At 46.9% G+C, this 18,201-nt stretch overlaps 1 long non-coding RNA gene across 2 annotated transcripts in view; it reads left to right on the plus strand.

Moving 5' to 3' along the window:
• Positions 1 to 2,458: 2,458 nt before the first annotated feature.
• LOC119151591 overlaps positions 2,459 to 18,201 on the plus strand; it is a 166,815-nt gene continuing 151,072 nt past the window's right edge. For both annotated transcript variants that reach the window (XR_005105468.1, XR_005105467.1), the window contains exon 1: positions 2,459 to 2,941. This is a non-coding gene — a long non-coding RNA (uncharacterized LOC119151591). The remainder of the gene's footprint in view (positions 2,942 to 18,201) is intronic.

Consider the following 18,201-nt stretch of genomic DNA (forward strand, 5'->3'; position numbering starts at 1 on the left):
CAGACGCCCTCGAAAAGCACGGGCCGAAGCTCGGTACCCCCAAAGAAAACTGAAAACCGAAAAAGGAGCGAGCCAACAGCTTCGCCAACGAGCACCCCTGAAACAGCGGGGCGAGCCCAGCTCCCCGCCCGCCCGGGCGCAGCGCCCCCAGTCCCGGCCGCCCGCAGGGGGCCCGGCGCCCGCGGAGCCACCCCCGCCCTCCAACCCCGCCCGCCGGTTCCTAATGCCCACAGTGCAGCCAGATGCCCCGAGTGATAACGGGGCCGGGCTGGGGGTCAGCCCCCGAGCCCCGAGTGGTAACGGGGCCGGGGTGGGGGTTGGCCCCCGAGCCCGGTGACACTGAAACCACAAAACAGCTGCAGGTTAAGGTCAGGGAGCGCGCTCGCTGCGAGAAGCGCTGCCACAGCACCTGCGGGGCGCCGGGCACAGCGGCGGCAGCAGCGGGAGAGCCTCCCCCGAGCGCTCCCGGAGCGGGGAGCGGAGCCGAGGAAGAGGGGCTTTTCCCGGGAAAGGGGGGCGGCGGGGGCCGGGACACCGCGTCGCAGCGCTGTGCGCGGGCGGGCCGCCCTGGGGCGCACCTTGCGCCCCCGCGCAGCTCCGCCGGGACCTGCGCGGCTTTGCCGCGGGCCGTCGTGCCTGGCCGGCTCGCGTCCAGCGAGAGCCTTTCCGGGAACCGGCTACTAAGAGCTCAGCGGCTGGAGCGGGGCGGGGGGAGGGCGGGGGGATGAAATAAAAGGCTAAAGAAACAGTGCGATTTTGGGAGCAGGACCAACTCCTAACGTGTTACATAAAAGCCACGGGCGGTTCTTATCAGCAAGCCCGGCCTGAAGAGGAACAATCCCCAGGACCGGCTCCAAAACAACCCTGTTAAAGGAACAATTGTGAAATGCCAGCTTCCCACCAGAGCATGAACAGCAGGAGCCGGGCATGTCCTGTCTGTAACCGGGCTTCTGACAACCAACAGCGAGGAGGGGGGGACGGGAGAGACGGGGGGGGACGGGATCCTCTCTTGACAAGATTTATCAAGAAACATTTAACTGGGCTTTAATCATATTAGCAAGAGCCCAATTAGGGCTGAGAGCGAAGCGAGGCGGCCGGCGGGCTGGGGAGAGGAGGAGGAGCGAGCGATGGAGTCACTCGAGGATAAAGTCCTTTCATCAGGCTGCGCTTTCGGCGAGCCGAGGAGTGCGAATAATCAGTGCCCTTCACTGGGGGGACGGGGGAGGGAGCGGGCGGGGAATGTGTGTAAAGGATCATTAAGGCCAGGCAGAAGGGGGTTTTTGTTGTTGTTTTTAATTATTACGGCTATTAAGGTGGTGTCCCTGGGCTCTCCCGGGCGCCGTTCTCAGGGCACGGAGCAGGCAATAAGCGAAGGGGTCTGGAGGCACCTGCTGCACCGCGACGACCTGCTCCGCGTGTGCTCGCAGGGCTCTCCCTCCCGGGGCAAAGCGGGGCTCCGTCCACCCTCGCTCCCCCGTTCCCCCCCCTCCCCCCCTGCGAGGGAGAGTTTCCTTAAAAGCCCTTTCCCGGGTCGCCTCCCCCCGATGCCGAGCGCTTCCCCGGCGGCATCTCGCCCCCCGCGCGGCGCCCCGGGGGGAGCGCGGCCCCCGCCCCGCCGCAGGCCGGCCGCCGGGCAGGGCTCGCCGGGCGCCCCGGGAGGAGCGCGGCTCCGGGGCCGCCGGGGCGGGGGCGGAGGGCACATGGGGTCTTCCCGGGGTTCGAACATTCCATGCTTTCGCGTGGGGCGACCTGCCCCGTCTTTAGGGACCCGCCCGCTCCAGCTGGCGGGGATGGGGAGGGCGGAGAGCAAAGGCACAGAGAAAAACTAAGCGTGACAGGTGGGAGCGCAGGAAGCCGCTGGCGATGAGCCCTCCCCGGGTTACGCCGCCGCGGGGACACGCCGGTGGCAGCGCGGCGGCGGCGCTGGGCACTGCGAGGAGCGGGGGCGGCCGTGACCTTGCCCGCGGCTTTCGAGACATCGCCGGCAGCTGCCAGCTGCTGCCCCGGTTTCCGCGGCCGGGAGCGGGGAGATAAGGCGGTGGTGCAGCGGCACACCTTTCGCCCCGGAGGAGCCGGATCCCTGCCCCGCGGGGCAGAGGCTGCTGTTGCTTTATTTTTTCAACAGGGCAGGGCCGAGGGGGGTGGTGGTTGCCATTCGCTCCGATGAGCACCCCCGCTGTCGGCAGCCTCCTCCGCCCTGCCCGGCGCGGAGGGGCGCTCGCCCATCCTCCCGCCTCCTCGGGGCGGAGGGCCCGGCCGCGCCGACCCTTCCCCGCGCCCCGGGCCGCCGCCGCCGCCGCCTCCTCGGGGGGCAGCGCCTCTCCCCCCCCGCCCCGTGCCCTTTTTGTGACCGTGCCCCCGCCGCAGCTTTCCTGTCCCACGCTTACCTTTCCGGCCTGGCCGCCGAGGGGCTCGCCCCCCCCCTCCCGCCCCCCGCCCCGTCTCCGCCAGCCCCGCCGAGGGGGTGTCGCACGCCGCCGCGCCGGCAGAGCCCCGGCTCTCGCCTTGCGCGCACTCGGCTGGCGCTGGCAGCCCCGCCGGGTTCATCCGAGGACAGCGGCAGCTCCGCGCCGCGGCTCGTCTAGCTGCCAACGCCGCGGCGAGGCTGCCGCTGCCGCGGCCGGGGGTAACTCACGGCGGCCCGCGGCAGCCGCCGGGCAGCGGATCCGCCGGGCAAGCGGAGAGCGGGCACGTCGCGGCCGTTCCTCGCCCCCTTCCCCGGGCACGGAGCCCCCCCCCCCCCCCCCCCCTTTGCCCCGGCCCCTCTGCTTCTGCCAAGTGGAATAAACGCCCGGTTTACCGGCAAATATTCACCCTTCCGACACCGAACGGGAGGCCGCCCCCCCCCGCCCCCCCCCTTGCCGGGCCGGCACCCCCGTCGGAGGCGGGCCGGGGTCCGGCCCCGCGGCCGCCAGCGCTCCCGGCGGCACCCGCCCCCAACGTAAGTGACCGTCGGGTGCGGGGGGGGGGGGCGTCCCTTGTGTCCCTGCCGCGGGCGCCAGGCTCCCAGGGCGACACCCGCGGGCCGGGGCCCTCCTCCCGCCGTGGTCCCCGGGAGCCCGCCCCGCGGCGTGCCGCCGGCGTTCGCTCGGGCGAGGCGAGGGCGGCCGGGAGCCAGCGGAGCGGCGGGGAGGGGGCGGGAAAGGCGGGCAAGCACCGGGAAAGGCGGGCAAGCACAGGGAAAGGGCCCCGCCGGCAGAGCGCCGGGAGCACGGTGTGCCGCAACGGCGCATCTGCGGGGGTCCTGCCGCATGTGGCTGCCGTGGGGTCCCGGTGGCATGTCCCAGCAAGGCCAAGTGGCAGTTGCCTCCCTGGCGAGCGTTCAGCCGGGCTCGGCGGGCCCAGGTGGGGCCTTTTCCGACCCTCCGCGCCATGCAGCTCTGCGCCAGCAGCACTTGGAGAGCCACATTTCGTGCGTGGTGTCCAGGGTGTGACAGGGATTTTAGACGTGAGGCTGTGGCGACACTCATCTTCCAGTCCACCCTGTCGGCTGGATGCGCCCTTTTGAAAGCAGTGGCTCCCCAGACTTAAGAGATTTAATATTAAGAGTTTACTCCCTAAAGTAAGAGATTGTTAAAAGCTGCTTTATCAAGAAACGCCAGCTGCGAAGGGAGTGGGAATGAGCGCTCCGTTCTCTGGGTACACGCTCCGGTTTTGGATGTAGGAAGAAGGCATGACTGGGCCCGTGCTTGGGAACGCTTCAAAGCTACTTGTCATAAATGTGCTAAAATGATAAACTGTGGACTTATGGATGGGGATTATGTTGTCAGTGCTTCAACCTTAAGTTAATTTTTAAGTCCAGATTTCAGTCCTTTGAGAAAAAAAGAGTAGTAGTAGGAAGAGGCTATTATAATAGAAATGCTGACATTGCTAACTGTGGCAGTGTGAACTCACTACTATAATAAGACCTCAGCTAGCAGCCTAATTCCAAAGAAGTGATGTTATCTAGCAATAATGTAATCAGTTTGTTGGCTGTAACATAGGAAGCTGGGAATTGGTCTGTTTTATTGCTATTTTTGGCAAAAAAAAAAATAAATGTATAAGATGCCACGATCAAGGCAGGAGAGCTACCTTTGCTATTTAAAATAATAAAGCAGAGGTCCTCGTGGACATTTTTCACTTCAATGCAGTTTTACAGAAGTATATTTAAAAAGGGATGGCTAGTGAGAATGCGAGCTTTCAAGCTAGGGATTGGAGGATGGAAAGGCCCAAGGGCAGAACATTGTTAAAAGTTTTCAGAGAAGTCCCGAAAGCACAGTGTTCACTTTACAAAATAGAAGTTTTCTCCTGGGTATCACTGAATGAGTTTGCATTAATTTGCAGCTGCATATTTAAAAGAAAAAGAAGGAAAGAAAAGAAATGAAAGAGACAAATGCCCTGTTAGTAATTTAGAATTATGCTGCAACCATTAAGAAAATTGCATCAGATATATGAAAAATTGAAACTGACCGCTTAAGCCTTTGAGTTCATACATTCAGTATTCTGCAGCCCTCGCTTCCTTCTTTTGAGAATTATTTTTAAGGAGTAAACATTCTGACAAGTTTCTAGGCAGCTTGCTCTCAAATTAGAAATAACAGCATAAGTGAATTAACTTGTAAGGCCTATGTATTAGTGAAACGTTATCGGTGAAATCTTCCATAGGTTAGTCAGTGATGTTACTTGAGGTCAGAATTTCACCCTCTATGAAGGTAGAAAGTCACAAGAATAGAGACAGACCATATTATCCCTCTAGTTCAGTTTTGGGTTTTACTGTTGCACTTGATAGTGTTCTGTGTGTTTAACCTGATTCAAAATTCACTAGATCAGTGGGACTCTTTGGGTTGGGGTTGTGAATTCTTTGAAGGATCAAGTCTTAAGTTTCTTCATGTTGCTAGGAAGCCCAGCAGTATCAAGACCAAGATCTGTGAAAGTATGTGAAGACAATTAAAACAAAGTAATGAGTATAGCCAAATCATAACTGTCCCTTTTCGTGGAGCACCTTGCAAATAACAGAACTGTACAAGAATACTTGGGTGTGTCTGAGTCAACCCGTTCTGGAAATCCTATGATATGCAGCTGCAGAAGCTACACAAATTCTTGAAAAATTGTCAACAAAACCTGAAAGGACCCTAAGGGGTTTTATTCAAATTTGTTGAATCTTGAAAATCATGTTTCCTGAGTTGCGTATGAGCTGTGTTCTGCTTATGAATATATCATGTTGTCCAGTAACTCTTGAAAAGTAGGCTAACACTACTACAGCGACTACCTTGTTCATCTATCTTCTTAAGGCAACATGAACCCTCTTTTTAGATTTGGCATTTAACAAAGTGTTATTGTAAGTGTTACAACTGTTTGTGAATGTGTGTACTCTGGGCTGTGGAAAATCAGGGGCTGGCATTTGCTGTCAGGCTTACATCCAAAAACCTACGAGTTAATTTGCGCTATATGACCACTGGCACTACAGTGTGATGAATTGGAAAAGGTATTTTGTGAAACGTGTATGGTTCCAGAGCTGCTCTTAAACACTTGCTGGAAGCTAGAAAACAGATGTGATATAACAATAGTTGTTTTGTTTTGATTGTGGAGGATAATACCAGCCTGCGATTACTGATTGGATGTGAAACAAAGCTTTATGGCTATATGGACTGGATGTAGCATGGCAGCAGTCATACAGGATGCTAGTGGAAGCACTGCGTATTAGTTCTGTAAAAAGATTCAAACAGCAATTAATCACTGTAGAGGAATGAAGTTGGGTTAATTAGCATTGATAACATACAGCTGTGGGCTGGCTTCAGTGGCGGTGGGTTGGCTGATGTGGATAAGGTGCAGCTGTGGCTGGTTCCTGCTAAGTAGTTAAATAGCTCTAAGAAGCAGGGTTGACTAGCCTGAAGAGTCAGCATGGACAGTAGATGAACTGTAGAAACCTTGTGGGGCATTGGTGGCTGTGTTGGGGCAAGGTGTGACAACTACTTATTGAAGTTACCCTGGTATGGGATGGTAAAAGCCTTGTTGCAGCTGGCTAGTTTTGCTAGTGCTGTGACAAATCACTTTCTCACAAATACAAGAATGAGAGGGTGCTGAAAAATTAATTGAGGAAATGAATGTATAGATACAGAGTATAGTAGTCTGGATGCCTGCTGCCACACTGGAAATCCCCAGACCACTAAAAGACAAAAATTGTAAGGACTTACATTGTTTGGAGCAATCCCTAACCTGATGTTTTCACTTTTTTTTTTTTCGTAAGTGCTCGCTTGTTGTCAGCACAGAAGAGGTTGCATTAGCCCAGTATAGACATTTTTGCTTCCTTAGTGCATGGTGCTTGAAGTCCTACCTCCTCTATCATCAGTCATGGTTACTTGGCTTTTTAATTTTGATACAAAATTTCGAGAGTTGGAGTATGATAGCACAGTGGTATGTCATTGTGCATATAGGAGGAGCAAAAGAAGCAAGTGAAAGAGGAAAAGGGGAAGGAGAGGGTGTTTGGAGAGCAGAGAAGGAAGATAGGAAATGTGAGGCTTTGCAACAGAGTGACTGGTGGTGGCATGGGACAGGAAGAGACTGGACCATTGACCATGCAGAAAGCAGTGTTCAGAGATTGTGGTTTGATTAAATGGCCCCTTATTTAACATGCCCTGCATTTCTCTGCGGGAAAGCAACTTTCAATCTATGTGCAACAGTGAAAGATTGAAGAAGTAGAGAGAGAACGAAAAAGCAAGAGGCAATCTCTTAATTTGTTTCTTTCCTTTTCCTAAAGCCTGCCTAGCCCACATGTTGGGTCGGGTACATTTAGAGGGAATCTTGGATGAAACTAAGCTGGAGCTAGAACAAAGTTGGAAAGAAATTTGATTAAGTTTAAGGATGATAAAAAATATCTGACCTCCCTCCTCCCCCTCAGAGGGTATTTAATGCCCAGCAAAATCATCTACCCGTAGGCAAGTGCCTGACAAGAACATGGTATGTGTATCTACTCTGAAATCAGAGTTCAGGGTATATATGTGTAACTGCAACTCATACGTTGTCTTTTGGATAATTTGTTGACCTAAACTTACACATTTTGTCATCTTTTTCTACTTTTTTTTCCACTTATTTTTTCTGTGCTTTTGGGACAGAAAATCCCTCATGCAGTGTGGTCCAGGTTATACTGGATGTCTCATGCAGGGCAGTATCTTATTCCGTGCATGACTTACTCATGTTGCAAAAGCAGGGTGAGTAATGGGTGCTGGAATTTAGCTCTATATTGCATTTTGCATCTGGGGTTTCTGTAATAGGTTCATGAAGTTCACAGACGACCGCCAGTAATTTTTCTATTTTTCTACCTCCCATTCTGCTCTTTTCCATTTCTCCAGAGATTTTCTGCAGTCCTGGAGGACTTTGCAACTCTGCAAAATGATACAGAATTGTATCAGAATGCTCCAAGCACTGTATAAACATATAGACTGTATTTGTGATGCAAAGAGGGGTTTGGCTGGGCATGATCCCTTGTGGTTCTGGAACTGTGGGTCAGCATTGCACCTTTATCAGCGGCTGCAGGTCTTAGGGATGCGCCGTGTGTGTGTAGAGGAGAAGCAGTGCTGGACCACTCACATTGCAAGTGAGGTGCTTTAGATGGTACCCTGCAACATCACCCTTGGATCCACCATGAGGAAAACGGCTTACTATGTACCAGTGGTGCATTGAAGTACATGCCGGAGGACTCCAAGTACAAGGGTAAATCTGAAGTTAAAAAGCAGCTCTCTAATGCACTAAATCACTGATGTAGCACTCATTGTGAGAAATATGTCCAGGTACACCTTGTGGGAGTACACACAGGTCAGACAAAGAGGGTCTCAGAAAGAGATGCAAAACAAACAAAGTGTCCAGAATCACAAACATCTCATTATCTGATCCAGGAACAGAACAGAGGGGTTGTCTGTAGCTGCACTTTGTTCAAACTTCAGTTGGGCTTGTGTCGTAACTTACTGGTCCACACAGTTTGTCAGACCGTGGGCTATGGGTTTTCTTACTGATGATTCTGCAGCCTCCCCGGGCTCCTGGGGTGAGCTAGTGTACGAAGGTGAGTTTGTTCAGGGGTCTCTATTTAGTGCAAAGAGGTGGTGACAGAAGTTGCTGTATGAGTAAAGCTTGGGGGATGCTGCGCAAGGAGGTCTCCCCTGCTCTGTTCCAGTTCAAAGTCAAGCTGTCTAGATGAAACTGGGGAAAACTGTTCATACAGCTAGTGTTTGGTCTGAAAAGAAGAGAGGGAGACACAAGGAGGACAGTAAATATCTGAATCTGTACACAGGAGCAGTAAGTCTGTTGGGCCAAGCCCCGAGTTCAGACCCAGAGGGTGCATGCAGTATAGCTGTGCAGAGTCCACTCTTGTGTCCTGCTAACCAGATCACAGTCACTTGTGAAAAAGCGTCTGATGCTTTCCAGGATAATTTGGCCATTTAGTTTGTCTTTCTAAATCACAACAAAGTCAATAGAGTCAATAAAGCTCAAACAATGCTCTTCTAGAAATTCTCTCTGTCTTAAAATTGCCTTATTCCTATGTGTCTAAGTCTGTGTTTGGATGTGAATTGTAGGACCTTGGGGATATATGTAGAGTTCAGTTAAATTTTGACACGGGAGCAACTGCATTATTTTCCTATTCATTTTCCTAATCTGTAACCAAGCTTTTGTGCAAGACTCTTGGCACTGAAAGTCTGTTTGAAATTGAGTTGTGGAAGTGCAAGAGTTCATAACCCTTCTCTTGCAGCCGCTGTGAGTGCCACCTGAATGCTGAGTGCCTGCCTTAGGGAGCGGTGAGGTCCTCCTGTAGCCACTTGGGCCTAGCAGAGAGCAGCACTGTTACCAGCTACACGACAAAGCACACAGAGAGTGCGTAGCACAACCTTCTCTCACCTTTGCCAGGAACAATTAATGAGATGCTTTATTATCCAAACCCTTTCCGAGGCTGAGCTTCAAACTCTTTAACCTGAGAATGGATTCAGCAGCATGCATTTCTTAGTGCCTTGTAGCTCACTAGGTTCCACTTTTGACAGCAATAGAAGAGTTTTCTATTGCAAGCCTTTACTTTCTTGTTTATTTAATATTCATGAACCACTGCTGCTGGCTTAATATGTTAACAGTTACTTAAAGAATGGTCTGGTAACTACTTTTTTTCATGTATGGATTATAAAATGTAGTATCTTACAATATATTGTCTCGTCACTTTATGTGAAGATTTCATTAATGTGTTTTTCCTAAATAACAAACAGCTCCTGCAGAGCTTGTTAGCCATGTGAGGACCATGTGGTGTAAGCAGTTATAAATACACCAGTAAAAAACATTCCAGAGAATTATAAATCACTATAATGTTCAGCTCCAGTGGGTTGATGAATAGTATCTTTATTAACTTATTAACCACTTATCAAAATGATTTGTCTTGTACTTAGACTTAATTTTATGTTCACTGTAAATTTTATATAAAGCCTGACTTTGTTTTCTTTTGCCAGATGTATTTATTTCTGAGGCAAAACTCAGTCTCTCAAAGAGGCATGATAATCAGCCTAAACTCATCCAAAGCACTTTAAAAATAGCCAGCCCACCTACTGCACTGGGAGATTATATAGTGCAGTGTACAGAAGCGCAGTGTGGAGTAGCTAGGGAATCGTGCAATATGTAAGCTTTTCAAAATGCACTTGAGGCAGCGGCTTTCTACCCAGTTTGTTCCTGCTGGGGCATCTGCCTCTCAGACCCCCACTCCCTTTCAGCTTGGTGCCCAGGATGTTTAATTCTGCTTTCCATGAGAAATGGCCCTGCACGGATTTTTGTTTCCAAATCAGTGGCTTATAGTGGAGAGAGCTGTGGCAGAAGGCGGTCGAAAAGAGCGAGACGGCGTTGTTGTTCAGCGACTGGTGTGGTGGGCGGTGGTGCACCAGCGTTGTCACTTGGGCTGTTACACAGATGGCCTGTGTAAACTTGAGTAAGATTCTAGCAGATAGGTCTGCAAAGGGATGTAGGCACACAAGTGCCCTGTGTGGGCCTTGCTAGGCTCCACAAAACCATGCCCAGCTGTCATCTCACTTTGCAAGTGTCTCGGCTCTGCCAGGGAGAGCGTTACAGCCTGCAGGTTTTGTGTGTGGGGAGGGGGGTGTGTCTCGGCTAAGACCTTTCCTGGCCAGTCTTCTCAGCAGGGCCCTATGCAAAACTGTTGGACTGTTCGGGCCTCTGCTCCTACAGGAATACTGTTCCTTGGTGGATCCTATGGTTATCATGGTGACATGTAAATACCTGATGTATGCATACACCAGTTGAATTGGTCTAATTTACAAAAAGCATTTTTATCTTTTTTCCTGCTCTTCCCTACATCAAGCTTGCTCTCTCTCATTATAAATCCCTGCCTGTCTGTTCCTCTAGCCAGCTTTTATCAGTGTTTTACCTTTAATTGGTACGCATAGTTGGCCAGTTTATCTAATTTCCCAATAAACAATCTATCAGTGAAAGAGCTTTTGGCGTGTGGACAGCATACATTGCAAAAGGTGCCGTAGGAGAAAGAGTAGTATGTATGTGTGTTACTACACTACGGCTTAGGTCAGGTGGTCACATCACTCTGTTTGAGGGGAATTTTGCACCAAAATAAACTATGGAGTTGAGCAAAAGGGGATTTTCCCATGATAGACCAAACAGAATGTACTGTGCAAGCAAATGAGGAAATCCAGCCTCATGGTTTCCAGCATCACTGATTTTGGAAGGGTTAAGTACCTGCCAGTAACTGCATCTTGTTAATGTAATGTATATTGGCATTTCCTTTGCATATCTCTATTATGGAATTTGATGAAACAGCTTTTGTTTGTTCACACTTGTCTCTCTTAAAATTTGTATATCATCAGTAAATGTTATTTTTTCTGCAACAGCTTGCACTTTCTTCTCTAGGCAGACAGAAGCCAAGTCATCCTATTGCTTTAGATTATAAATTTCAGCTTGATTAAAAAAGTAAATATGTAGATTTTTACTGCTCCCGACAACAAGGATTGTCACCAGTTGACATGCTGAGGTTTGTTCTACAGGAGTGGAGGGGTTTGCGTGGACCTACAACATGGTATGAGGCCCTTAATACAAGTTTGATTGGGTTTTGTGGAGGTAGGAACAAGCAATTGATAGTGTGAGTCCAAGTGAACACATGGACTGGCCTTCATTTTTTCCAAAGGGTAGGAAGTTCTCTACTACTTTACAATGCGTCGAAGACTTTTGATGCCCTTTGGCAGAAAATACGTTCACAGGGCAGGAGTTGGCTAGGCTGTGCACTTCAGATTATTTTAAGCATTTTATTTAGCTGAGAGCTGGAGTTCCCTAAATGGTTGGTGGGATTTGAAAAGACCTCAATGTGCACAGGGAGAGAGGAACCTGCTGTAGCTCTTTTGGGTCCGGAGCTGCCAAACATATAAATATAGATAAGCACGTCCCACTGACTGCAGGGAAAATTCAAATCAAGCTCTTTCTGAAGTTTTTTCAGAGTTGAGATTTTAAACAGTTTCTGTGTTAGGCTACAGTGTAGAAAAGAGTATGTGCTCATATAGTGAGCTTCCTCAAGTCAATACAGAAAATCAGATTTATTTGGTTAATATTATAACTTGGAAGTATAGTCAAGATTTTTGTAGAAAGGGTATACAAGAAAGCTGCTAAATTTAGAGAAAAGGTAATAATTATTCCTGTTGTGATACAGGGAAATAGCCATTGCCTGTTTTTCTACCGGCATTTGCTTCCTACTAACCAAATCATGTTTAGGAGTGACCTGTTGTATTTTTTTCGGCATGCCTTTTAAAGGTGGCGGAGAGAAAGCCTTGCAGGGAGGCTCTTATGCAATTATCGCTGTATATCTTCCTGCTTGTAAGCCCTAATTCCACTCTGATTTTTTTGTGTTTTTGTTTAAATCCTTGAAAAGATGTCATTCTCTCACTGAATGTGTTTTTCCTCCTAAACACAAGCTGTAAATACATACACAGATAATATTATGTGATTCTTTGAGTCAGCTGCTTGCAGTTCTTGTGTTCTATCCTAGGCAACTTTAGAAAATTATTATCAAACCTCATAAGCTGAGACATAAAAGCTCCTTGTCTCGTCTTTGCCATGGAAATTGCAAATTTTAACATGTAAGTGTATATGTAAAAAAATATCCCAGAGGTAACAGGCAAGTCGAATTTTGCAGGGTTGTTACAGACAGAGTGACATCTGTTTTTTATTGCAGTTAATGATTCCTAATACTATGTGCCATTTTGTGTTATGTAACCATTTATTATTAATCTGCATCTCCTATTACAAATCAGTTTTCAATGCTTTTCCCAGTCATATCCTGAGATAGTATGGCGGTATATTTATGCCTACTAAAATAAAACTAAAGGTTTCCTTCCATATTGAGGATTTTTGAAGTACTTGGAGATGGATTCTGTGTTCTCCGTGAAGTAACCGTTGTCCTAATCATTACCAGGAATTGAACCTGGAACTACCAGAGCTAGAGGATAGCTTGACAATTTGAGCTCAAAAAGGCTAAATCTTCTGGCTAACAGTTGTAGGAGAGTCATGCCTTTTGTGGCTCTGGCAGACGTTACTAGTTGGAGAGGGAATTATGCTTGTGCAACTCAAAATTGTCAGTGAAATCCAGGGGAATTTGGGAGGTTGCAGGGAATGCAAAATTGGGCTCTTCCAGGAGCTTCCCAGTAAGCATGAAAGTGTTAGTGTGTGTGTGTGTGTGATGGGTAGTGAGAAAGCCTAACATCTGACATCGTTCTGGCTAAGTGCATCCTTCAGTTTTCCATTAGTGGTGGTGGAGTCTATCAGTGAATCCTTTCAGGAGTAACCAGCTGGCATTTCCTAAGCCCTTGTCTGTGTATCATGTAAAGCTCAGTGTTACCACTCTAAAGAAAGACCTTGAAAAGTTAAATGCCATTGGAATTCAGTAATGTAGGCCACAGTGTAAACTGTGGTTAAGTTGAGCTGAGGCCTGCTTTAGAGAAAGAACCTGTAGTTGATTAAGCCCTGCCTGTAGCTAGATAAAAATGAGTTTGAAGTAGATTAATATAAAAACAGTTAAAAGCTTCCTCGTTGTCAGTTTTCAAAATGAAACTTGTCAAGAGTTTGGCAGAAAGAGCTCAAAGGAAGATCTGATTCTAAACTGAGAAAAACAAACCCAAAGGAGCAAACAGCAGTATGGACCTTCTCATGTTTGGTTGATTTAAATGAATTTTCTCAGTGAAGGCTGTGACTTTATGGCCTTCATTTTTACTTGCCAAGCCATTTTTCTCCAGACTACAATCCTTCATGAGTTGTGTCTGATAGCTTTGTCTAGCACAGAAATTTCTTCTGTACTGCTTGGCCTATCTCCTCATGGCCTTCATGAATCTTCTCTGACATTTACTGTGTGTAATTATTATAAGAACATAAACCAAGGGCAAAACTCAAAAGACAGTCTTGGATTCAGCAAGAAACTGTCTGAGAGAGAATTGAAATGGAGACAGCGCAGCCTAACAGCTAGGGTCATGTCAGAGTTTTTGCTGGAATCCACTTCCATCTGTAACGTTGGATGGCATGTGACCTCTTTATGCCACGCAAACAGTTTGGCCTACTGCTGGCACCACCACAGTTTGGTGGCAAGGTGGTGCAACTTTCTGTTGTTGACTTGGACTTAAATTCTGTAGTCCCAATGATGAATCAAAAGTGGGACTCGTAGACCATGTCCAGCTAATGCTACCAAAGTGTTTATCAAAGCACAATATTGACTTTACATAGTGTTACACTGGAAAGTCATTTTAGGACATGTTTGAGCTTTGACACCCTTTCTTAATATTTTTTTTTCCCATATCCTTTTGTATATACAGCTAGGTCATGTTAGTGACCACAGGCATGAGTCTCCATTCCATTGCACTGGTTTTAAGCCAGAGTAATGCCACTGGTTTTCACAGTATAAAAGACTGATGAAATGTGGTGCAAAATTGATCCCATACATATTCCAATCTCTGAGCGACTTAATATTTAGTGCTAAAACATTTTAAACCTTTAAAAAATAACACTTCTATCAGTCATGTTACAGATTTAAAGTTTGCTGTCTCACGACTTGGCAAAACTTAAGCACATGCTGGGAAGCGGGTATGTCCTTAATCATGGCAAATCATGGGATATTTGATCCTTCAGTTTGACAGTCCTGTAGGAGCGTCAGCTAGTGCTCATGTATATTTACCTTAGTGTTGGAACAGCTTTTCCTCCAGTCTCTATTTTAGGGTAAAAGAATAGAAAAATTTCCATAGATGTAGGCTAATTTTTCCTTTTAAACGGTGGCAGTTTGAAAACTACATCAGACTGGCAATGTTATGGACTAAGAGATAAGTTAATGGAGACCTTGAGAAGGTAAACAAGGCAGAAGTTAGATGCAGGATGCTTCATGGTTCTGTAGGTTGTTCTGTGGCTACAGAAATAAAACCTGTCGTTGTTTCAACAACATACATATTGTAGATATGTATGCTTCTATTACATGCACAGTCCCTCTAACTACTAACAAACCTACTGCTCTGTTTGCAATATGAGAGCAGCACTGTGGCATCTTTAATCTGAAGCTAATGAGCCTGTTCCTGTTAAAATTAATTGCAAAGCTCCAGTTGACAGCAATAGGAGCAATCTCATTATTCTCAATGATTATAAGCTAATACTCCTGACAGCTGACTTGGGAAACTGAGACAGCCTGTAGTCTCAAGGGACAGATCATTGAGGACCTTCAGGTGTGTAAAAGGGGTATAGGGGTCTGTTGTATTTGAGACTTTGTTAAACCACAGATTTCCTGCATGACTTTTGGACTAGTTAATATGACTCCCTTCTGAATCTGTAAACTGGGCACAGCAGCACATCCTTACGTTAAAAGGAGTGATGTGCTCAGATAGTGATCTGTGGCCCATTTTGTGGTTGGAAGAGATTTCTCAAAAGGTTCAGGCATAAGCTTGGTCTGAAACAGTTGGGTAAGTAGCACTAGAAGGTAATTAATTATTAGTTAATTAGTTCAGTTAATTAGTAACTGGTAGAGTAACAGCTGCTGCTCCTGCTTGTTGTATAAGACTTGTAACTGATACACTCTAATGGTGTTGCAGTAGAGCAGCAAAGCAATAGTACTGCAAGTCAATTATTGCCTCTTTCAATGAGGCACTATGTGTCAGGTCCCTTCTAACTCAAGATATTCTGTGATTCTCTAGGTGAAATGGGGTAAGTATGTATACAATTAGGCTGTGGCATATTTAAGGCAATGAAACTTGGTTTATCCTGTAACAAAAATGATTATGTTAAACCACGTTGTCTTGCGCTGCTTAAGGGCTGAGGGTGTACAAAGACCGCTTGGTTCGGTGGATGTGTAACTTGTTAAGCCTTGGTAATTTGATCTGAGCTTATAAAGGTTTAGATAAGAAATTGTGGTTGTTCCTTCTAGTATCGCCATCCCTGGTTACATAGAAACAAGTCTCGCCATATAAAGGTCTCACGAAGACTTACACTGATTAACATATTCCTGCCTCCTTTTCTGCCTTCTGCTTTTTTCCTGATTTAAATTGGCCGAAGAACAGAATATCTGGTTCATGGGAAGTCTTGTTTTCCTTACTTTTTTGGGGGTATGGCGTTTTGGTCCAAATTGATCTGGGAAATAAAAATAACTTTTTCTGCCAACCAGAAATTTTGAGATAATTTCGTTCTGGAAACAACAAGCATCTAATTTCTGAAATAAATGTGCTTCCTTGTTCCTGCAGCTTCTCAGTGAAAATGGTATTTGACAGGTGACTGACTATCAGCTCTGTAGGGCAGTTGTGGGGCTATATGGGATTGGTGGTGCTCTGGAAGCCCTGCTCTCTGGGCTGCTTGGAAGACTGTTGCAGGTCTTCCAAGCTCTCAGCTGGCATTTACTGGTAGGTGAATGGAAAGTCTGGAAAGGCTGGAAATTACTGGGATTTCCATGTTTTCTGTACTCTCAGTGGGAAGTCACTTCTTTTAAGGTCAGGGTTTCCAGACTTCCAGCTTAGTGGTTGAAACCATGGAAGCTTGGTGTTTTCCTACTTTGGGACTCTCCACTGAGCAGATCTGCCTCCTGATTCTCACTAAAGTCGCCTTTATTTCACACCTTGTTCTCCAGCATCAGGGTACTGTTCTGTGCTGTAGGAAGCAGAAAGCAGGGGCTCCCGTTGAATATTTCATCTGTCTCCTTGCGCTGGAGATGTACCTACTTCGCTTTCAGCTAGCTTGCTGGGATATGGGTAGCAATCCAGCTGTGGAAGCATGGAATTTAGTGTGGGCTAATTCCTGTATGCAGTTTACCCAGCTTGTTTGGGTGTGTCCTGCATGGCTGCTAGACCACAATGGAAACTACCCACGCAGCTTCAAACAGCTAATGAAGCGGCCTCGCACCCACCACACCCAGAGTCTGGAAGATTCTGGCCCATCTTGCAGAGTAACACTATGCAGAGTTACAGCATCTGGCTTTGGCAAGTCTGCAGGCACAGTCTTTGAAACAAAAACAAAACCATGCATCCTCACCACTGTTTCTTCCCTTATTTACATGACTAAATGCTGTAATGCACACATGTGGGTAAAAGCAGGAAGAATGCACCCCACCAGTGATTATGAGGGAGCTGTAGTGGCTCAGCACCCTGCAGGATCTGCAGCTTGATCTGATCCACAGCTTTTTCTAGCCACACCAAGGGTTTCACACATCTTAAGCAGAGCTGGCACTTGCAGTGTGAAAGCTACCTAAGAGGTGTCAGATTTGGCCTTCAAAATTGAAGCAGTTTTATCAGACATTTTTACAGGCAAATTGCAAGTGCACCTATCCTTAATGCTGAATATCCTCCATACATTTCACCAGAGATGCAACTCCTTTCCTTGTCTCCTTCATATATGAGCGATACAGACCTCCTCTAACTGACATGCAAACACAGAAAAAAAATCTTGCAGTCTTGCTTGTGTTTCTACAAGTACACTTTCCATGCTGTGGAACCGAGCACCTTCAACTCCTTTTGTTGCCCCCATGACTTGCACTTCACAGATCTTGGTTTATGGATGTCTGCAGATGGCAGGAGATGGCAAATATTTTAGATGAAAGATGATGGAGAAACAACCTAGTATGCCAACAAAGACTGAAAGCAATTCTTGCTTTCTTCTATTTCAAACGTTTTTTGCAGAAAGGGTTTCTCTGGGAGTGTTAACACTGAATGCATCTGATCTTTCATGGTTTAAGTGATTTCTGCATGAATGCATTGTGTTCTCCTCGTGCAAGTACCTGTGCCTGTGAACAGATTTGAGCACGTAAAGACTGTTTTGGCTTTCAGTTTGTGTTTGAAGATGTCTGCCAATCGTAGACTTCCACAGCAGGAATATTGTGTAAGACCACATGTGTAAGAAAGTCATCCGTGTAACATCTAAAACTCATTGTTTCTTCCATTAGTTAAGAGGAAACACAGTTAGATTAGTTTCTTACCAAATGTGGTTTTTATGGCCTTCTCACAGCTTTGATGATCTTGTGGGAGCATGTAATCATAAATTATTAGAAGGAAATCCTAGCTACTCAGAGCTAAACACATCAGTTATCTTGTTAAGGGGAAAAATGTATATGAATGGATCAGTAGGATTAAATCACTGCAAGACATCATAACCCTCTGGGGAAACTAATAATCTTACTTGTCTCTATCATAAGTGAGCAGAAAGATATTTTTATGCAGACATTTTATTATAAAATGAAACATGGCACTCCAGGCACAAAGGGGAGCAAGAAACTGTGTATAAAAGCATATGTACATGTGCGTGTATACACACATCCATTCTTTTGGTACATGCATATTTCCTTCCAGATGCAGTTAAGAGTCCTGGCTGCTGTGAGGGTTTGGCAGCTTTCTTGTGCAGTGTGGGTGTTTATCATTCTACTGTGCTTGTTCATTTTGTGATGAGTTTCCTCTTGGGTGCAATTTTCAGGCACATGTTCCTGTCAACCAAGGTCAATGCTGAGCCAGAGAGGCAGTGCACAGGTGGTATGTCAGAGTTAGCCTCTGTCTTTTGGCTGCAGACAGTGGCACGTCTTAATTTAATTTATGATTAAACCATTGCCCTGATACAATACTGAAAATATTAGAGTCTTTCTGCCTGGATTTCAGAGAAATGGTTCTTCACATAAACAAGGGAAAAATGAGTGACTGCATATTAATAGACTCTCAGGACCTGACCAAAAGCCTGTTGAAGTCAATGGAA

Source organism: Falco rusticolus, chromosome 7 (assembly GCF_015220075.1).
Source record: "Falco rusticolus isolate bFalRus1 chromosome 7, bFalRus1.pri, whole genome shotgun sequence".
Classification (NCBI taxonomy): Eukaryota; Metazoa; Chordata; class Aves; order Falconiformes; family Falconidae; genus Falco; species Falco rusticolus.